The 23,730-nt window shown below is 35.4% G+C and overlaps 1 protein-coding gene across 1 annotated transcript in view; it reads right to left on the reverse strand.

Annotated features, from left to right (window-relative positions):
• LOC107219735 (tyramine/octopamine receptor-like) overlaps positions 1 to 23,730 on the reverse strand; it is a 36,695-nt gene that overhangs the window by 12,158 nt on the left and 807 nt on the right. The gene's annotated exons all lie outside the window — the stretch shown is intronic.

Below are 23,730 nucleotides of genomic sequence, written 5' to 3' on the forward strand. Positions count from 1 at the left end.
GTTAACCGGCTCTCGAAGTTCGTTGACAACATTCGGCTTCGTAGCCTGGATCCTGCAGGACCTGGGATATGCGACGAGGAATGGCAAATTCACCGATGGGTCAATACCGGATGACTCTCGTACAGTTTCAGCGCCCGAGGCAACGCCGGGCGAAATTGAGTCTTCATTTTCGCTGACTGCTTCGACTCATCTCTTTTGCAGGGATTTGGCAATACCGGCAAAGTAGCTTCGACACATTTTTGAGTGGGTGTTGACTTTTTTTTTCTTTTTTCTTTCCGTTTTTTTTCCCCCCCTCTTTCTTCTTTCGTTTCGTTATTCTTTCTACACGGCTTAGGAATCGAAGAGAATCCGATAGTCGATACTTCTATGTACTTTTTTATATCTGCGATACACTCACTCCGCAACTTTTTATTCTTGTGCATTATACGTGACGTTTCCAACTCATAAACCTTTATGTATGTATATAAGTGATACGAGATTTGAGTCAACTTTCTGTACAATAAGAATACATACTTTTTTTCGCATTTCCACCCCGAAGAGTTTATTCCGTGATATAGATAATTCATTGCCGATCATAGGTGAACCTTTGTATCGATTTTAAACATCTGATCGGTATTGTTTCAACTTAATTTAACTCAGCGTATCTAGTAGAGTGAATGAAAGATTGACGAACACGTAGCGAGCTTTTACTACCTTTCAATCTTACAAGTCGATTGGTTATGGCCAAAATTCGATACTTCAAATCAATTATCTTTGTGTATTTATCGAATTGTTACATCGGTAAGCTACAAAGATTTCTTGAAACATACGGAAATAAAAGATACTGTAATACGTAAAAAAAAAAAAAAAAACTTAGACAACGCTTAAAAATTTGTTGAAAATTTGATAGAAGTAGTAAATTTAAAAAAAAATTTCATGCCATTTATGAACAAAGCATCAATATCTACATTTCTTTACAATCCAAATATATTCTATTATCATTTTTCAGGACAGATCTTCGTAGTTTACAATTACAAAACCAGCTTGATAAATACTCAATGTCCGATTATCTGGTAACAAAATTGACAAAAAGCTCTCGATTTCGAATTCAAATTAACTGTCGGAATAAAATCACACAAAAAAACAGTTTCAAATTCGAATCCACTAAATATTTCAAAACAGATTCAAAATCACTCGCACAAGTTCCCGGGTATCGGGTGATAATTTTACCGGCATTGATAATGATCGGAAAAAATTCTGCGAAGTTGTCAAGCGTTTGTTTGAGCATGTGTGAACAGACTTGTACGCAGATACGCGGTACGAGCTTTCTATACGTGTATATATACATATCATCGACACTGGTACCGATAATAATAATCATATGTGTAGATGCAGAGCATATTCATTTCAATGGAGCTTTATTCAACATATTCATCCCCGCAACTGAGGGGCTGCATTCGACTGATTACAGATGCATCACGTGCATACGAATCATGCTCTGCATTCGTGTAACGGTTATTCGCTTCTCGCTTCAAGAGTTCGTCATGGATTGTCCAGGATTTTTCTTTTTGAGTTTATATTTGAATAAATAAATTTTGATTCTATATAACTGCGCGAAGGGACAAAGGTAAACTTTATAAGTAACGTATGGAGATTATTGTTATATTATTCGATTAATGGAATCAAAATTTATTTATTTAAATTTTAAAGTCGAAAAAAAAAACGACAACATTTTTTTCTGTTCACCTGTGGTTGATTATTATTTTTAATATAAAGTGATTTAAATGCGAGACTGAAAATTGTTTCATTGTTATTTACAAAAAATATCTGAGGAAATTGAAAATTTTACTCAAAATCCAAAATATCGTTCTGGTTTCTACGAACGTTCTTGACACTTTTTTCTGAAAAATCTCTACTCAAAATTGTTGAAAAATACTTAGCAACAGAAAATTTATCTGAACAAAGAACATTCGGTCGTTGTTAACTTTGAAAATATTACTTTATCGTTTGCCAAAGTGAGTTAATTTAATCCAATAAAACCGAAACTGACGTGTTACGTTTTTTCCAACAAAAGAAAATAACCGTTTAATCTAATTTCACTCTGAAATTTTCTTATTAATCGGAAATTATTCAAAATACAAAATTCGTGTATCGAAACTAATTTTTATTCTAAACTAGATTAAATTCCCAACATTTAATAAAACATTTCCTTCGTTACTTTCAGTCTTTTCAATCGAAATTTTCACTTCAAATCGTTCGTCCAATAATTCGCCGCTTTTATTTAAGCCCCCTACGAAGTCATTGACTTTTCAATTTCACACCGATACATGAGGAAATAATAAACAAGCTCTCGTAGCTGTTCGCGAACTGTAATTAGCCGTCTCGTGTATCCATTGCACTGATGAAATTGCACTTTCATTGCACGGAGAGAAAGGAAGAGAAAAAAGAAAAATTAAGCATAACAAGAAAAAAAAAAAAAAAAACGGTTCAGGCTGCTATATTTTTCGTTCGCGAATTATCGGGGATGCTGAAATTCTCTTGCCTTTGCTATTCACGGATTATAATTATTATGCCACTGAAGCATGTCGTTGAAATATGTATATATATATATATATATATATTTTTTTTATTACATATATATGCGCGAGTTTCAGGTATTTCATTAAATTAATTTCTTGCGTACCTCGCGCTTGTACTTGTATTATATATATATATACATGTACGTATAAAACGCACTGGCTAAAAAGATGTGCTAATTTTAACGGATTTCGTTGTACCTTCGTTGCGAAATTTATGGTAATTCAAAAACACACGCGTTTACGAATAAAGTGCGTTAGAAACAAATTTTCACTTATTATTCAACATCTTGTTTACTGTAATAATACAACATGTTTCTTAATTTATTTCGATATTTTCGTAGCGAATTAATTTAATGCGTATTTATTAAACAAATCAAATTTTGAAGTTGCGTGTGGATTGGAAATACTATAAGTTTACGTTATTTTTTTTTTTTTTTATAACTTTGAGAACGAACGGATTCTTATAATTAGACAAAAAAAAATGTCAACTATTTTTTCCATTTTTATTTCGCATAACACTACCGAATTTCAATTTTTGCACCGCTATGCGGTCTTGTGTAATATAATATATGTATGGGAAATTCCATGCGAATTCCCAACCAACGCTTGACCCTCACAATTTTTGACTTTGTTGCAAAAATTTTACTGCAATTGTCCCAACTCTGAAAGAGTATCCTGAATTTTTTCACATTTTTTATTCAACTGATCGATTGTTTACAAATATTGAGAGTGATTTTGAAAAGGATCTTTTTTAAAATTCTGAAAACAAGGTGATAAAAAGTAAAAAGAAGCAGCATGCTTATTAGGATGGTTCTTATATGGGATCAGAAAATAAAAAATCATGACGGAGCCTGTTAAATCGATTCCAAATGAGGGAAAAAAAAATCCCTAATTTTTTCGGACTTTCATTTCATTTCCCCAGTCTCTCTGTTTAAGCGGGAGGTTTCAAATTATTCAAAAATGTGCTCACTCACTATATTTTATACTGAATTTTGTATCAAAGTTATTCGTTGGTAAAAAAAAATCCATAATCTCGAATATTCAGTGCGATTCGTCCAAAATATGATGGACATTTTTTTGAATAGTTTGAAAATTCCCGCTTAAAGGGTTAAACTAGGGGAATGAAATAAAAATGTGCAAAAATTTAGGGATTTTTTTTTTCTCACTATTTGGAAACGATTTGACACGCTTCATCATGAATTTTTATTTTTATTCGATCCCGATGTAAGGACCACCCTAATTCACATAGATGCAAATATGCGATTTCCGTAGTTTCTAGTAGCGGAATTAATTTTCCGGCCGCATTCGGTGATCGATGCTTTCCCCCTTTAGATATGGGAGTAACTATCTACTACCCACGTATCTACATCGCGTAAAGTCGATGACGTTACAAAGCTGCTGCACTTACGATTCGAAACATCGAACGAGGAGATTTCATGACGGGGAGATTATCCCGAGGGATTTTGATCAGCAAAGAGGAACGGCGTTGTTCGTACAATAGAAAGGTTCGTTTCAGAGGCATCATCGCGACGAGTAATATATGGTACAACCCGTGCCAATTAGGAGGGCATTAATAATAAGGGATAGTCGGTATGATAATCCAGACGTGATTCGCATCTCTGATTCGATCATTAATCACCTGCGTGTCGATCGGCAGCGGCTCTGGATTATTATATCAACGCAACGCCGAATCGGGGGGCTTAATTATCGTGAAACTTATAAAGCCGAGCTGAATTACAGGTAAGGTTTCTTAATTTATCCGTTAACTTCGCACAATCGCGAACTTTACCGCGAAACGTTCGTTCCGTTATTCAAGTTGAAGCTTTTTTTTTTTTTTTTACCTCATACATTATTTTTAAACATGGAATACGGTTGAAAAAATTTTTCAAACTCCGAAGAGGCAAAATGCTTTTCGATAAAATAATACGATAAATAATCGAGTCGAGAAAAAATTAAAGGACACGAATTTCAAGCGAAGGTAATTAATTTGTAATTTTTATACAGTTCTCCTGCTTCGATGTCAAAACTCGATTGTAATTCTTCGATGTCGTTAAAAAATATCTAAAACAAATTTTTCATCGCAACAATTACCTTTTACAATCAGCGACATTTTTTTTTTTTTTTCTAAACTTTATTCTAGACTGTAACGATTTTTTGACGAATTGTTTTTTTCGATCAGGTGAGCCGATAAACTTATATCAAATGTATATTTTTCGTAACGAGAAAACAAAAAAAAAAAAAAAACAAGGAAAAAGTACCGATACAACTTGTCAATAATATGACTTTCGATATTTTCGTTGAAAATGAAGGCGTCTAAATATTCGTTCTACACGAAGAAGATTCGGTTTAACTTATCGATTGATTTCAGTGATAATTTCTTTAAACAGTGTAGATATTTCAGAATTGCATGTTCTCCGTTCAGACATTGAATCCGATACAAAAAAAATCCTTGAAAAATTGAGCGATCAAATATTCTTTCATCCACGTATCCGCGTACGATTGTAAAATCTAGATCGATGGCGGAGAAGAGCTTACAGAAAGGACTGGCGTAAATTTCGAGCTTTTCTATTACGAAAAAGGGCTTTGTACTCTGCAGAGAAGGGGCTTAGATTCGAATTTAATACCTGCGTCCGTCCGCGACACGTTTCACCCTGAGCGTGTATGAATCAGGGTGCCACATGCCGAAGGTAAAAAAAAAAAAAAAAAAGGGGGGGGGGGGGGAGGGAAAAAACGACACGAAAATGAAGAAAGAAATAAGGAAACGAAGAGACAGAGACGGAGTAAAAAAAAAAAAAAAAAAGAGGGAGGAAGGAGAAAATATTGCATATCGTTCGCCGGGATATACGTGAAGAGGACGGTAAAAAATTTTGCGCCGCAATGATATCCAGTCGGAATAATCCTCTGGGGGATGACACGCCTGTCTACCTCGTTGTCTGCTGCTACCATTCCCTTTAGATGCATCAAGGGGGACGAGGGTGATTGTAATGCTGCTCTACATCGTCGTGCGGTGAAAAGAGTGTAACTCGGAGCTGCGAGTAATCCGAGGATTGTGCGATGCAATCCTGTTCTGTACGTGTACGCTGAGAAGAATTTCATTTGCGATAGTAACGAGAAAAATTGGGTGAAAAAAAAAACTGTTTGAATATTGTTGGGATTACGAAAAACTAGGTACGCGTAAACATTTTGCGCTATCGTCGATCATTTTTTGGTCATTGCAACGCGAAATCAGTTTCTGAGGTTCGCTCTGATTTTTTAGTTAAACAAGGCTTTAACGTCAATTTATTATTGCACGAGCGTTAAATTTTCGCAACGGTTGCGAGAAAATCTAACAACAGCGATCGTAATGAGAAAGAACAGTAACGGATACTAGATTTTCCGGTAACGGCTAGATAACTAATTCTCATTTTCTACCTAGAACAATATTTTTCGATTGTGGTAAAAAATGATAATAGTCAAGGACTGAGCGGTAACCGGAAATAAAAATTTCCCTCAGTGTACGTACAATTCATGCAGCGCGAATTCTACATGGCTAGATTTTGACGTTGAAGTTTTTATGTTCGAAAAAAAAAAAACCATAAAAGCTTCGTTCTTTTGACGCTTTCGCGAGCACCGAAAATTCTGTGGAATTGATGCCGTTCACAGAGAATTCGAGGATCACAGGTTGAGGGGTTGAAATTCCGAATTCGAAAAGTTTCGAAAGCGGGTAATTACGAATTTTTTGGTGGCTAAAGATAGGGTAAAAAAAATTCTACTCTCACGAAACATCAACGTTTCGAGTGTTCCGAATCCCGAAGCTCAAAGCTCCGAAAGGGCGAAAATGAGAAAATTTCAACATCTGAAACATGGAAATTCTGAATGATCGAAGATTTTCAGCTCTGTGGATTTCTGGTTCGGTGAAACGTCGCCACTTTGAGTTTTCTTTGTTTTCGACTTTCGATATTTTTACGTTCGGAATCATGGTTATTCTGATTTTTTACTTCGCTCTATCGTAACTTGATTTTTCGAAACCCAAGAGGAAATTATCCGAGTTGTAATTTTGAAATTTTAAAAGTCACTGTGACGAACCATAAACGTTTAAAACACCGAATCTCAACTGCAAAACAGTTTTTATCAACGAAGACACTGCAGAAATTTGATTTCACTGAAAAAATTCATGCAGTTTGTACGATTTTATAAGCGAAAAATATATCTCGTTTGACTCATGAATTTATTTCTGTACTACAAATCGTTTGAAAATCAGACAGATTTTTCCCTCAGCTTGTCGGATGAGAAAGAAGAAAATCCGGTACGCATAAAAGCGTCATAATTTACGGACGATAAAGTCGCGATGAATCAGCAAGAAGCGAATGCAAATTATTGCTATCTAACACCTAAAACTCACGGACGATTTGCGAAAAATTCAATTACGAAATCAGCAAAAAAAAAAAAAAAAAAAACGACGGATGCAGTCTTAATAATTTACAGATGTTAAACTTGTGATTGAAAAAAAAAAAAAAAACAATTTTGACGAATAAAATCAGCTATTTCTCGCTAGAATGAAACAAGGAATATACATTTTTCGGTAAAAACAAATATTAGCATAATTATATTTCTATGATGAAAAAAAAATGGTAGAATAATATGAATTTTCAAATTTTTTCAACGTAACGAGAATGTTTCAAGTTAAATTTCAGGTTCCAAAATTTTGTACCGTTATCGTAAAGAGACATTTTTAGTTATAAGTGTTAATAAATTAGTTTCAGTGACGCGTTTGGAACCAAATCGCTTTGCCACATTTTCGTTTAAACAATTTTTGAACCTGATTGTACTACGTCCCATACATTTACAAAGAAATGAGGTCGACTATATAACCGGAAATTTGTAACGACGCACTTCAGAAGCACATTACACAAGTTCGAAAGGAAGTTAAAAAATTTACCCTTCAAGAAAAAAGACAAAACCCCCAACAGGGATATTTCTGTGCTAAATTTGATTTCACGCCTGTCGCTTATGGCTTACCAATGAAATTTGATACCCGGATTTAATGCTTTAAACTACCGTCCTCGTTTCGGGCACATTTTACGACGACTAATCGTCGAATTTAAATTTCCACCTCGCCGCTCGATTCTTCCTCAAACGAATCCCGCAGAGCTTTCGTGACTTGCCTCGGGCAATAATACCGGATTGCCAAACACGGCTGCAGGAGTGAGATGGCCAATTTTTACCATCCGTTTGCCGTATCGTTTCGAAATATGACAAACACGTGTTCAATTTTATCCACACGACAGACCTCAAGGATATCAGGATATTACAATAATTTCAGCGTAACATCAGGACCAAGGGCGTAATCTTTCTTGTAATCTGATGCAGATGCTTCGTGTAATTTTTGTAATCGCTTGTAATCCCCCGTAATCGTTCGTCACCTTACAACTCTCTTTGTATCCGTCGTATTATCTTCACAATCCTTGAAATCATTGTAATATTTGTAATCACTTGTAATCTCTTGGCAATCCGTGAATCTTCGTACAATCCTTGCAGTCTTTTGGTAATCTTTTCTGTCTCTGAAACCTTTGTAATTCTTGTAATCTTTTTACAATCCGTGTGATCTTGGTGTAATCCTTGCGATCTTTTTGGTAATATTTATAATCTTTGCCGTGTTTGGAATTTTTGTAATTATTGTAATCTCTTTACAATTCGTGTAATCCTTGCAATCTTTTTAAGCAATTTTTGTAATCTTCACTGTCTCTGAAATCTTTGTAATTCTTTTAATCTCTTTAGAATCCGTGTGATCCTAGTGCAATCCTTGCGATCTTTTTGGTAATATTTATAATCTTTGCTGTATCTGGTATTTTTTAAATTCTTGTAATTCCTTTACAATTCGTGTCATCTTCGTATAATCCTTGCAATCTTTTTGATAATTTTAGTAATCTTTGCTGTCTCTGAAATCTTTGTGTAATCCTTGCGGTCTTCTCGGTAATATTTGTAATCTTTGCTGTCTTTAGAATTTTTGTAATTCTTGTAATCTCTTCGAAATCCCGGCAATATCTTTGCAATCCAGTTTATCTACGTGTAATCCTTGCAGTGATTGGTAATGCTTGTAATCCTTGTAATCCTCCATGTAATCGTAGTCGGTGTTCGCCACTTTTACACAGCGATTAACCCCTTAATCAAAACGCGTTGAAAAATAATTTTCGGTTTTTCGGTGTAAGAAATGTTTGATGAAATTGTCGATTTCTTTCAGAGTGTACGACTTGTCGGACATTCTTCACATCCGAGTTTACATCTCGTTCGGTTTTGATGTAGATAATTTAAAAATCTAAATTTCATGGATACGCGTATCTTCTCATCGAAGATTGATAAACCGAAGTCAAACGTTTCGCGGTGAGTTGAAATTATGACAATTTCGGTTTCGGAAGGTAATCACGCAATACGTTCGTATTTCCTCAATTAATCACTGTTGTTGTACACATTCCACAGCGTCGTTTTCATTCCGATGTCGTATAATAATATATGTACGCGGAAATGATAAATTGCCCATCCTCAGTTGAGTGTGGTAAGAGCGTGGATCGCCATCCGTTAGGAAAACGATCGCCGAACAATTTTCCAGAAAGCTGTTTTCGCGAAAAAACGAGCATAACCGAATCTAGTTGAAAAAGGAAAATTCAACGCGTTGTAATTGATCGAACTGTCGCGATAAAATTCTCGGTAAAAAAAAAATTTATAACCTTCTCCGCGTATCACGATTTAATCCATAAAATTGCCTGAATTGAAGATTTTTGATTCATTCATTCAAACCCTTTTTATCGTGTGAAATTCTACAAAAATACGATTGCGTTGAGGGACCGAAGAAATTTTCGAGAGATACATTTTCCGCTGAACCGGCTCTTTCGTAATTTATACCTTCCATCCAGTTCGCCAGATTTACCGACCTATGAATAAACGCCCACGTGAAAACTCTCAACTTTTCATCAAGGATCTCAATAACTACATTCGAGAAACTTTAAGCCCCAGTCGAGATTTTGTTATTTGTCTGAGGAGAATACGATACCATTTTTGCCGTTCAAGAAACGGTCCAATTACGCGATCTCCTAAAAGTCGTTATAAAATACAACTGTGTTCAAGATTCCACAGTTGAAATTCGTCGGAAGTTTTTCAAATCGTTTCTTAAATCTAGGGAACAGTTATGTCGCATATATCAAACTTCGAATCGATGATCTGAAATTTCGATCCCAACTTCAGACTGCGGAATAAGATAATCGACGTGTCCTGAGCAGCTTATTTCGATTCGTCAATCCTTGTTCAAAGGGATTCGAGAAGTTGAAGCTGCCTAAATTGCCCGGAAAAAAAAGACCGCCGGAAATTAGGCTTTACACGAAACTTGGAAAAGGGTTCGACGTGCGTTCTTTAGCAAGAGACGGAGAAAGATCTGCGAACCGCCACATAACCGACACCCTTGCCGAGAACCGCAGACCTATTTCGAGTTGTTCGGGGAGAGTTGGCAAAACTGCACAGAGATCGAGGTAAAAGCATCATGCCCGACAGAAGTCGAGTCTTACGATTAGACTGCGGCTCGAATGGAAGAAAAAAACTTGGAGGCGAGGTAAAACTTCTATTTCCACAGCCTCGAAAGATTTGCAATATATACGTAATTCCTGCGCAGAAAAACTTTTTTTCGGTACGTCACTTTTTTATTCGGGAGATATGCGACGATCGGTTTTAAAGATAAATGAGCCTGCCAAGAAAAAACGTTTCAAAAATATCCAGAAATGCTAAATTTGGGCCGATAGTTGTGAAGAGAAATGAATATAAATAAATATTAAACTCTGCACTGAGAGAAATTTTTAATTCCGGTTAACGCTCAGTCCTTAACTATTTTTATTTTTTTACCACGATCAAAAAATACAGTTCTAGGTAGAAAATGAAAATTAGTTATCTAGCTGTTACCGGAAACTCATTTTGCTCATTTCTCAGATCCCTGCGAATTGTCTGAAGAACATTCGTGGAATTGTACGTCATAGTATGGTTATAACGCACAAATATAATTATTTACGAACACCTTTTGTACTGTGCTCAAAACACGCGATACTTTCCATCACCACGAAAAAGGAACAAGGACCCTTTAACTCTCAAAACTTTAAGAACAAACCTTGAATCGAACCTCCAACTCCTGAAAATTAAAGTACCAAACTCTAGTTCAAAGTTTTCAGTAAACGATTGAACTTGTTTTGACGGTATTCAATTTATTGTATCCTCCTCTATAGATGTATTATTACAGCAACATTCGAGTGTTCACACTGAATAATCCAAGAACCATTTGGACAGAATTTTGACAATTTTCAATAACATTTGAAAATCAAGCAAAGCAGTTCGACTGTATCTATTCAACGTTCTTACGAATAAAAAAAAAACCTTTTAACGAGAGTAGCTTCAAGTTAATATGAATGCAAAGTTCAAAAACTTGTGATTACATTGAACAGCACTACCTCTGCAGGATTATAGGAGGTTCTAAACAGACCCTACTTTGAGCCTAAATTCGGTGAATATGGAAATTTTCGACGTTTTTAGCGTCAAACTTGGGGTCTAATATTGCATGGAAGTAGAATTCACTCAACTATCTTAAAGCCGTAGATTAAAGTAGGCGCTAAATTTCGACTCTTGACTGCTCGAGATTTCTTTTACCCAATTTTTTCTTAATATCCCAACTCTTGATTCAGACGTTACATCTCATTCATTCTTAATGCAAAAAAGAGGAGAATCCAATGTAACGAGTTTGGACCCCATCAGGCCAAGGATCGAAAGGATTCAGAATCAAATTAGAACGGTCCAATTTCGAAACTTTTGGAAGCAGCCTTGTTGCCCGGATCTCGAGCTGAAATTCGATCCGTTTCGGGCAACTCGGCTCGAGTACTGAGCGATTTTAATATGTGAAATTGGAGGTCCTAACATGGGTGCGTCGGTATTTGCTACTTGTTCTCTCGAGGCTGCCGGTTTCCCTTCGTTATTGCAACCGCAGGGTTCGGTAGGAATGTTTCACCCGAGGACCCGGGTATGAATGGATGTAAAACCACACTTTGATCAGTCATTTTGAACGGAAGCATTAACAGCTGCATCGTATAAGCCTGTGTTGCAATATTGTTAGCACTGCAATTTGAAAGATACGTTCGCAATTTCCGCACTAAATTATAACGCACCTACTCATCCAGCAGCATTGCTAATTAAACAAAAAATTTCTCTCAGTGCCCGAGCTGGAATCGATAAACAAGTTTCAAAGATTGTGTCAAAATTTCAAGTAGATCGGATAAAAATTGACCGAGGAACCATTTTCTTATTAATTTCAATGAAAAAATTTCAAAACATTCTTGAAACGCAAATTGTTCCAAGTGTATTCGTTTGAAAAAAAAAAAAAAAAAAACACTCCTACAAATAGGCATGATTTTGGACCGCCAAAGCTGTACCACCACCCTTAATTGGGCACGATTATTAGCGAGTGCAGAAGTAAGGACTCTTTTCCCCCGACGCGTTTAAGCCGAATAGAAAAATCGCTTTCTTCGCCTTCGAATAACGCCGAACGGTCCATCATCCCTTCTTATGGTTGGCTATTCCCGCGACCCCTGAGAACTCCTTCCCGCCCGACTGGATACGGGTAAAAAGCTCCGATTGATACGTCGGATGTTAGCCAGCTGCAGGCAAAGAAAATCCCACCTCGTAGCAATGTTCAATAATGTTCTTATAGCCTCGGATTATCAACGCGACTGATCCTTAACGATGTAATGGCTATACATTGATCCAGTCTTGTATTTGCGAGATGATTGATAATCCGATACATCAAGTGTGACATTTTCTTGGACCGACTCTCAAACTTGTGATTACAAAGAAGTTGGCATGGTTGAAATAGCTCCAAAAGCAGTAGCAGTTCATCACTGTTGACTCTACATCGTATCGGAAATTCTTTGGAGTTCCCACGATCCAAATGCGAAATGAAGGACAACACAACCTGAGAATCAAATAAAATCAGGTTAAAGTCACTTCTCTTTCGCAAACATAATTTCTCAATATTTGATCAGAATCAGCCGCATGGAGGTTATCCCCGTGTTCGCAGTTAACCCTCTGCTCAAACCCTGATTACGTAAACTTTTCCTATACATTTTGAGAAAACACGGTCAGTATCTACACCTCAAGAACAATAACCGTAAGCCTTGTGCGTACGATGAATATACAAAGGTCCAGATGGCGAACCATCGAAGTTGGAAGCATAACCTCTTGGTATGCGCGAGACGTTGAGTTTGAAGCCTAAGAAATAGGTGGTTCTCTTTTAAAAGGGGGCTGGCACAGGCAGCGTCTGAGAAGCTGCCCGACGTGTCTTGAGTCAACAAATTTTATCTAAACAAATAGTCACTCTCGGAAATGGCAGTCTCCTTTATATTTATTGGAGGTATAGTATTTTTTTTTTTAACCTATATTATACCGTTTCGAATTGGTTCGGCAAAAAAGATTCAGGCTATATGTGTAGGTGTAACACCCGTACGCCTATACCGGGAAAATCTCTGGAAACTTGAAAATCAACCGCGCATGCGTCAAATAATTAAATCTCATTGGTCGGCGAAATCTTCCCGCAGCGATATTCTTGTCCGCGACGCAGGCCGGCCAACGTACGAAAAATGTGTACGTTTTAATTTCCAAAGAGCATAAGCATTGAATTCCGACCGTTCTTTGAAGAATCAACTTTCCGACCCGACAACAAACGCTTCCCAAACCTTTCCGAGTCGCTACCTCAATTATTTGAGATTCTAACCTCGAAAATTCGTATCAACTGCATCGCCGGCAGAAACAGTTTGACAGCTGAAAACTCGGGTTGGCCAGCCTGGAACGAAGAGCCGATAAAACTCGCGCATGCGCGGTTGATTTTCAAGTTTCACGAGATTCTCCCGGTATGGAGATATACGGTATCATGGTCGAGTACAAATTACGTCTATGTATCCTGCAGCCCATGTACTCGTAACATCGGCAAATACGAGGCTCAACGAATTTTTTTTATACATGCAGCCCGATCGTATAACCGCTTATCTCGGATTCGGGGAAACTCCGACGTTGTTACGAGGCTCTGGAGCTGAACCCGTATTTGTTACCCTACCGCCAAAGCTCATTTGGCTCTGTACGATCTGTTACGACCTGTAGTTAACCGTGCGAAGTTCACGCGAACCCCGAATTAATACCGCCGCAAAATTTCTGTACTTGTATATATAGACGCCCGGCTGTTGAATTATCGACGATTCGATATTCACTCGAACAAATCTCTCACGTGAAATGATTGTTTTCAGACTCGAATGAATCGCTCATTCTTTCGAGTCCTGTCCTCTGTGATAGATACTCATTTCATTCTATTGAAGGTATTTTCGGGTTAAGGTTTTTTAGTACTCCTACCCTTACCGACCGAGTAAACTCGCCCTTTTTTCTTTCCACATTAAATAAGCAAACGAACGGAAAGGGTTCAAATTTCGATTTTTCACAATATTTCATTGCGTATCTTGAATAAAATCAGATTATTTTAGATCTCAGATGGTGTGAGCTTATTTCGACCCCGGTTTGAAGCGGAAGGGTTGACGTATCACATATTGTAGCTACGATAAGAGTTATTATCGTCGTATTAGATATATATTAGAAATCTGATGAGAAACACAATTTGGCGTGATCTGATATGACGCTTACTATTTCGTGGTATCTTTTTATTTCCCAGATAGATGATTCCTCGTGGTATAAGTCGAAGCAGATTCTTTACGAATAAGGATATAATAAATTTCCACCGAAATCACGATATTCAGCTGATTCGGTTTTAATTTCGTGAGATGATGAATGTCTTTTAAGCAGTATGAATGAGAAAAGTCAAATCTTGTTAAACCGAACAGAGCTTTGGAGAATAAAATTGTACATAATATATATATATATTAAACATATAATGTATATATATATATATATATATATATATATATATAAATATTGTAATTCACGTCTGAGCGAAGAAGGAGACTCGTTTTCTAATTGAGGGTGAAAATGCTGTTTTCACCATTTTCCTGCCGGTGGTTTGGCCTGACAGCATCAGATCTGTTATATTCTCAAGTGGCAAAAGCCCTCCTTCTCCCCCCTCCAGAATTCCGCTCGATTCTTTCTCCCCGTAGCCGAGGCAGACGACGAATTGGATACGAGATAACACGAAACTCCGAATATTCTGCGCTTTCCAACCGACTCGCAACAATTTCGCATTCCTGTTAATGAGACGTGGAAAGGACTTTTTCACACCTAATTCCCCTCCCCATGTTTTCTACAAATGAACCAACAAGACACAGCTCTCTCTCTCTTTCTCTTTCTCTCTCTCTCTCTCCCTCTCCTCAGACTCGTTCTACACAACACGCTTTGTTTTCTTTGTTTGCGTAGCCGCGACAACTCCGTTGGGATTTGGAGATAGGATGCAAGAACACTCCACTCGATTATTATTACTCACACATGTGAATTTCCAAAATTTATACCATCGTCACGACGAGGAGATAATTTTTATTTTTGTGCTTCAAGCGTCGTTCGGTTTATTTATTCATTTATTTTCTTTTTTCTTTCTCTTTATCTCTATCTGTTTCTATTTCTCTCTCGCCTTACTGGCAGACTGATATATGAGACTCAATATATACAGACTTTCAATGCCTTTTCACAGCTACGATATTGATCTCAAGAAGAATGAGTTAATCCTCCCCGTGTCGAAGGAATATAAAAGAATGAAAGTATCATGTATTTATCGTTCGAAGGGACGGATTTTCCCGACTTCCGTAAACTTTTCACTCGGTGGTATTTTCGGGTCGAAAAGTTATTAGTTTCGAAACGAAATTTCTTCGCTCTACAGGGTGTTTCCAGGTAAACACCGCGGTATGTTGGGTTGCCTATTTCTGAGCGGAATAAATATCGGTAAAACAGAACTACCGAGTCAGGATCACTTGGGTCAAGTCAAGTCGTACAACAACTTTATCGTGACTCCGGAATGAAATCACTGAACGCTTCAGCATAGTTTACAAAAAAATGAAATAACTGCTTGACCAAATTCATACAACTTGGCAACACGAGTAGTTCAATCTGACTCGCGTGAACTTTAAAAGAGCTACTTGCCGATAATTCGGTACGTCTGTTTTACCGATATTTGGTCCCCTTAGCGGCAGGCAACTAAACATACTGCGTTATTTGCGAAAAGGAATTTACGAAAGCGAAAAAATTACCTTCCACGTTATACGTAAAATTATCATGGTATTATCACGTGCTTTACTTGAATGCTTGGTAATAAATAATATTCGTATTCTTTACAACCAGGTGGGAATAAGAGTGGAATATACTTGAGGGAAAGAAAAAAGAACAAAAAAAAAGAAAAGAAAAAACAACGTTTTGAATGATTCACGCGAAGGGAAAGCCGTCGAGAGTCACACAATGGATAATGAAACACGTGGACGAGATTACGTGAGCACGCAATGAAATCGGTTCAATTATACTGTCGAAACACTGCACATGGTGAAAACCCAGGGGATTACGGGTCAAATTGCAAATTATTGTTCACCCCAAATGGTTATATTCTCACGGTTGTTCATTGTGTTATCAAATGTCTTTATTCGCAAGTTGTGAAATTATTTTTTATATAAAATATGAAATTAAAAATCTATGCTAACCATTTTTTTTTCTTGTGTTCAAATGATTCGAAACAAATCAGAGCGACATCGTCAACTTTTACGTATGACTTCAGTATTTTCTGCTTTCATATTTTTAAAGAAATTTTTTCACATCCTTCGAATATATAAACTTGGTAGCTAAAAAACGTACGACTGTATCGTGATAAAATGAACAAAATGCATTGACTTCCAACCAAGCAACCTCTTTGAAATTTTTTTTTTACACGAGGTATATTATAATGTAACCTACCTCGTTTCATCTTTACTACATATGGAAAAAGAAGATCCCTTTTGCAAAAAAGAGTCAGAGAAACTCGAGATTCGGGCTTATGAACCACCGGAATAAAGCTACCAGAATACATAAATAAATAACGCAGACAACCCCGGTGAATATATTTCTCTCAATTATTTACGTCTTCTGCAATTTTCACGTATATCCTAATAATTCCAAATTTCCAGAACTCAGTGAAATTTTTCAGAAATATTCCCAAGATTCTTTCTATACATAACTTGTTCGTTAAATTGCTCAGATTTCTTTCAAGAATTTTTGGTTGATCGTAGATTAAAAAAAAAGAATAAAAAAAAAATATATATATAAGATAAATAAAATTTTAAATTCCAGAGAAAACTTCAACATTTTTTTTACGAATAATTTCAGAGAGAAATTGTGTGTGTGTGTGTTTTTTTTTTTTTTTTGTTGTACTGAACAATTCTCATTTTTCATTTGTGCCAAAAATTTTCGTATACCAGCTGCTATGAAGATTTTCGTTTCGGGTTCGAATCATTCTGGCTTGAACCTTTATTCCGAGTTGCTTGTTTTCGGCTACGTTTCCATCACATTTTTATACATATGCACGGACGAGTGTTCCGACGGTCTTCCATACGCCCCATAATACACGTAACGTCTACAATATTACTGAACACATTGCTTCTGCAAGGATAAGGGAGCCATAAAGAACTTAAGCTCCTGCTTTACGATTGCATGTTGTAAAAATAATGGGTGAGAGAGATAACTGGCGCTCGATGCTGCGATTATTTTGGGATTTCGGAGATGTTTATTAATATTTCAAATTCAAAAAACACGTAACGATATTTTCGAATGGAAATTTTTTATAAAAATTATAGGAACAGATACAAATTATATGATAAATATAATCATCGAATTTCGATTAATCTGAAAGAAATTAAAGATAAGAATAGTTCGATTGGAATTTCTATTTTTTTTTTTTCTCACTTTTATCTTCGACGACCAGTTTGAATCGAAGTTTTATCGCAAACTATGCTAATGCAGGTTTAATTTCTTTCTTTCTTTCTTTCTATCTATCTCTCTGTGCGTTTGCATTCAAGTGGCGCAGGACCAAAAAAAAAAAAAGGAATAAAATGAGGACACAGTGAAACGGGAAAAATGAGAAATATGGGTAATTACGATACATATCTCTCCGGTTTGTACAATATTTCACATACGGATTTCAGATTGCAAATCTTCCACTCGGATGAGGATATAAAAAAGCTGACCGTATTTTTTTTTTTTTGTTTCTCTTTTTCCGTCTGCAGGAACTGAATACGAAACAAAAAAATAAAAATAAATAACGATTCATCGTCGCGAAATTCGTACGTCACGAATATAGAAGATGAATTTTTAGAAACAAACGATTGGACTAATCTGAGAAAAGAATTTTGTCGATGTTTATAGACAATAACAACAGAAAATTGCCAAGTATGAGTTTTTTTTTTTGTTTAGCTTTCAACACCAGACGATGTATTTAAACGAACTCATCTTCAAGCTACTAGAACTTTATATCAATTTTTTTTGTGTATTTAGAAAACTTTTCATCATGTTTCTTTGCGGATTTTTCCTATTTCTGACAGTATACTAAGGCGTTTTCAATATTCAAGAGTCATTATTGCGATATAATGTACATTATTATTGTTAGAAACAAGTTGATTGAAAAAAATTGTAAAATTTCAAGAAATATTTCATTTCCGAGAAAGTTATATACATGTTGTACATGAATTATAAGTTTTTTGGGATCGCTGATTACGCATCTGAAATTGGATTTAAAAAATTCGAGATGGCAGATCCGATATGGCGGACAAAAATTTCAAATTCCATCGAATCCGGATAAAAAAGTCTGTCCAGAAACTTTTGGGATCGCTGATTACGAATCTGCAATCAGATTTAAAAAATTTAGTATCGTGAATCCCATCAGCGGCCCTGAAATCCCTTGCATAGAATTTTTAGACCGTATTCGATCAAATTAGAAATTTTTGTCCGCCATATTGACTCCACCGTCTTAAATTTTCAAAATCCAATTTAAGATTCGTAATAAGCGTCCAAAAAAAAAAAACCCTGGAATATTATCTTGTTATAAAATCAGACTCGGCGCACAATAACTCTGTGTGACTCAAAGGGTTGGTTTAGGTTACCTACTAAAATTTCTTTTTTTTTTTTTCCAACGATTCTGAGATGGCAAAGAGCTTACACATCAAGCAGGCGCGCATTCATGCACGGCACGGCATAGAGAGAGAGAGAGAGAGAGAATTAAGAGCGCGAGAAGGTGAAGAAAATTAATACTTGCGAGAGTGGTGCTAGATTATCGTTAAAAACTGTATTAAATTTTCCCTAGACGGAGCGAGTGTAAGAAGCGAAGAGAATTTGAAAAATAAAAAAAAAAAAAAAAAAAAAAAATTGAAAAAGCTACGAAAAAGTTTCGCAGTATCAAGCTATCGATAAAAAGAATGTGATTAGCATAAATGTATATGCATGTAATACATATATATTGCGTGTATAATGTACAAATCTACAGACTGTTTCAGGTAAAAAAAAAAAAAAACAGGAAGAGCTAAAAAAAAAAATATACGGCCTTTTTTTAAATCCTCCCGCACATGGCTGAAACTTGTACGCGGTGTGGTGGCTTGAGAGCGAAAAGAATTTCACACACACACACAGGTAGCATTAATTGAATTTATTTTCCCCAAGTAGCCAACGCGCACATTTTTCTAACTGGTATAACTTAAATAAGTCGAGCTTGCAGCGCGTGGATACAGAGAAAATCGTTTGAAAAGAAAAATAAATTACTAAAAAAAAAAACAAAAATTTTTACTTTTTGCCCAACGTATATGGGGGGGGGGGGGGTAATTAAAACCCTCGAACGCGATTATCGAGTGGTGGGAAAAAAACATATATATATATATATAACGCATACGTGGATATATAGATATCTACTCGTATATATTGCGAAATTAGATTAGCTTATTTTAAGTGAAGGTTTTGTAATTTTTTAGGGCAGAAAATTATCTGCGATATTTTCAAATCGAGGCAAATACACAGAGTGACCCGTTTTAAACTATGCACTCAAATACATCGAAGACTATATAAACTTTAAACAGTGATTAATTATTACCGACAACTGTACAGATTTTTAACGTTTAATCAAATCGATTCAATAATGATATAATAAAAGGGCATCGAATCAGCTTGATTACTACGGAGTTTCAAACGATTCCAGAAAGCAGCGTAACGGTCTTGAATTTAATTTTTCTTTAACGCTAATTGAAATTTGAAATATCATTTTATGGATGCTCGTCGCGTATTTATCATCGATAGAAAAAAGGAGGAGCCGAGAAGCTAATCTATCGAGATTCGTAGTTTTCTCACGCGCTTCGGTTAACTTAATTTCCAAGTATCGTGATACGCCTTTCCTCTGTCACTATCTTCCAATTAATTTCTATTTTTACCTCCCTCGGGATATCCACAAAGAAAATCAGCCACACTTCGGGCTGAATTACAGCATCGAGAAACAATTAAGGAATCGTGTTGCGTCGGTGTAGATAAAGCGAAGCGAGTTTCATTGGTATTCAAAAATTGTCTCGTGGAGGTAAAACTTCATCTGATATCTCGACGCGAAAGTGTTTGAAAAAGTGAATCAAGTCTGATTCGTTCTTTACTTTCTCACGAGGTTTAAACACTTTTGTACATATTTTCAACGGACAACGTTTTAAAAGAATCTTAATAAATGATAGTCAATTTCTTAATTCAGGTGGAAACAAATTTCTAATAAATCTTTCGTTCCAGTGTGACAAAAAAAAAAAAAAAAGAAAAATTGCACCGAGAGAAATTTTTAGTTCCGGTTACCGCTCAGTCCTTAACTATTTGCATTTTTTTACCACAATCTTTGCTGTAACAAATGAAATTTTTCTCAGTGTGAGAACGAAATAAAAAATTTTTCTTCATTGATAAAATTCTTTCAACATTGTTCAAGATTGTTTCACACATTTCTTAAACAATTGTTTTCTACAGTGGATAAATATCCAAATATTTACTACTTAATATTCGTCGATCCCTACAGTTTTATTTTTTTTTTTTTAATTCACAATTCCACATTTATCTTTCACACATCTATGCAACTGTGCACGTATGCTTTCAGGACTTGTATGTATTCAAGAATATAATACAACGAATCAATCTGAATCCGACTCCGCATCTCTGGCCACCAGGGACCCTTGCCTCTTGGCGAATCAATTCAATTCTATTGTATTCACATCTCTCTCTCTCTCTCTTTCTGTATGAGGTATAATCTACAACCTAAACAACATGAATAAATTTTCATGTGACCAAAATTTGGGAGAAGAGAAATTTGATATGACACGAAGGTAGAAAGTTAAAAGAAACTAGAATTCTATTAAGACGATTGAAATAAAAGTTTGGAAATTGTTGTAATTATATTTATAGTTGTCAAAATTGTATTTCTTTCAATCATAATTGCTACGTAACATATTTTTCTTTCGGTTCACTGAATTTTTTAAGCAACGAAATAATGCTTGAAAATTAATTTTTTTTTTTATACGCAATAGTTGAGATACAGTTGTAAAAAAAGGACAGCAAAAAACGCTTTTAGATTATCTGAATACGTTTATAAAGACTGGCGCAAATTTTCATTTTCTACAAAGAACTTTATTTATCCGCTCGTGATGGGGAAAATCACAATGTTTCGGAACACTATAACTGTAAGAAATTTCTCTCGGTGATAAGGAAGTTTTTCTTTTTATCGACGAATCTAATCTGAACTTCCGACTCGTTGCAGCCGTTTTTCGTTCTTTGCTAAAAGAAAGGTAAGTAAAAATGGCAAAAAAGAAAAAGAATTTATGTACGATCTGAAAGTTCAATTAAGTAGTTCGGAATGTAGAAACTTGCCTCTCGATTTCTGTAATCCTAGAACCAATCGCGTGCAACTTTCTATGAAAACAAACCAGCCAGTTACCGCTAAATTGATATAACGTCAAATTCGCGATCCTTTATCGCGCCAAGGTCCCAAGGTGTTTCCTGTGTCTTCATTTATCAAAGTTATGGGGCGCAAAGTTTACCCATTTCGCCTACAACATTATTACAATATCAGAGATGCATCACCGTCTTCAATTTTCATCGTATTAAAACGCTTTCCGCTATACATTCACTACTGTAAAAGTTCAATCGTTAGAAAAATATCTTATTTCACGGATGAAAAAAATGATCCGTGAAACGTCGATGAAACAGAAAAAAAAAATAAATAAATAAATAAAAAAAAAAATCCACCAACAGACGGAAAAATGTGAATACGAATTAGAATTAATCATCATACTAATTTTCACAAAAATTTGAAATTCCAGTCGAGCTTCTGTATAATTGAAATATTTAGCAGTATGTTCGTATACAAGTTTTAAAATATTCTAAATTTTATATTATAATATTGTAAAAAACTGTTGTGTAAAGGATTTGGGTAAACGGTATTACGAATACGGCGGTATTTTTTTTGTTTTTTTTTTTTTTTTTACAGCGACAATCAAAATTTTTGCACCGACTGTATAATGATGATATTTTATAATATACGGAAATACGTTTCACGACTTTTCCTACCAAATGAAATCATGTATGAGAGAGTCAGAGAATATTGCGGGGGACGATGCCCGACAATCATACTTGAATCGTATATGAGAATCCACTTCTTTATAAAACGTAAATGGGATTTTCTCGAAATATATGTAAAAATTGAGGGTAGTAAGCTTTTATGGCTGAATGCTTGATCCCAAATACTTTTGGTAATACGATTTTCGATACGGAGGCGAATCAACCTCAAATTTCATTCTAATGAATTTATTTATTACGCATCGTATGACAATCGATTGACCGAGTAAGCAAAAAAATTTTCCTTTTCTGTCCTGCGGTAAAAAAAAAAAAAAAAATAGAGATATTTAATAAAAGATCATCAAGTATCATTCAAATTTACATATAATGTTAGTTCTGTAACTGTTATTTACAGTTTAATTTTTAAGTAACTGCAATATATTCCGTAATAAATTACGCGCCTTTGAATGTTGTGTAATTTTCTTTTTTTCACACGTTTCGAGGACGTTTCTTTTTTTTTTTTTCTCAGTGCACGGTTAAAAAATCTGTGTAGAAAATGACTCCAAAATTTCGGTCGAGCAAGCTTCAGTTCAATAGAAACGTACTGTCATTTGTCGTTTATTATACGAGAAGCAAAAAGCGTTGTCAGGGTTTCGAAAGTGTAACTTGGGGGAGCTTAAAACCCGATATAACGGAATGAGATATTACGATCCCCGGTCGTTATTTGCAATATTTGTAAGTCAAATGCCCGCCGGCCTCGTAAATTATCGTTTCTTTTTTTCGATAAAGATAATAATAATTATTGGATGTAATTTAAGGTCTGTGTGTAAATCGAGAGAGCGAAATATCTACTTTTCTTTATTATTCGATACTTAATTATTGTCAAGTTTTTCCACAATCGGTAGATATTGTTTATGGATACAAAATGAAAGTCAGTTTTATGCCTGTAACTGGAAAATTTACTACGCCTCGTTATTCTTGTTTTTTTTTCTTTTTTCATTATAATCACGGTCAAGATATTTTCCTGTAAGTATTTCGATAATCGGATTCGTTTTTGATCTTTCTTTTTATCAGATATTTCGTAAGATCGTATTGATCGTTTGTAATTGTAAACTGTTATTCGATTTTGAAAATTTTATAAATCAGAAGAGTTATGCCCGGTTTAAGACTAACGTATAATTACGTCAGATTGTCCAATAGTTATACGTAACAATGAAACTCACTTAAGCACCTGTAAATTTTGTACATTAAATTCTTGAATTAAAAGAGTCAAAAAAATTGCCACCATACCTACATATTATCTACCAATTTCGACGAAAAAGTAAACAAGGAATTTCATTTGTCAACGAACTTGTTTGGCTAAGAAAAAATTTAATAAACTAAACTGCGAAAACAAATTTAATTCTGCAATAACCAGAAAATTTACTATATTAACAGTTACAATTACCCTAAACAGTAACTTGTGCCATATATTTTTATATAACACGAACAATACCCAAACCGTTATAATAATAATTTTGCCAATTTTGCCATAACTTTGTAGAGAAACGAAATTTGTTTCCCACGACATATTTAGACGGCAAGAAACGAAAAGTTAAAAATGATCGAGAAATAAGTT

The sequence above is a fragment of the Neodiprion lecontei genome, chromosome 7 (assembly GCF_021901455.1).
Source record: "Neodiprion lecontei isolate iyNeoLeco1 chromosome 7, iyNeoLeco1.1, whole genome shotgun sequence".
Lineage (NCBI taxonomy): Eukaryota > Metazoa > Arthropoda > Insecta > Hymenoptera > Diprionidae > Neodiprion > Neodiprion lecontei.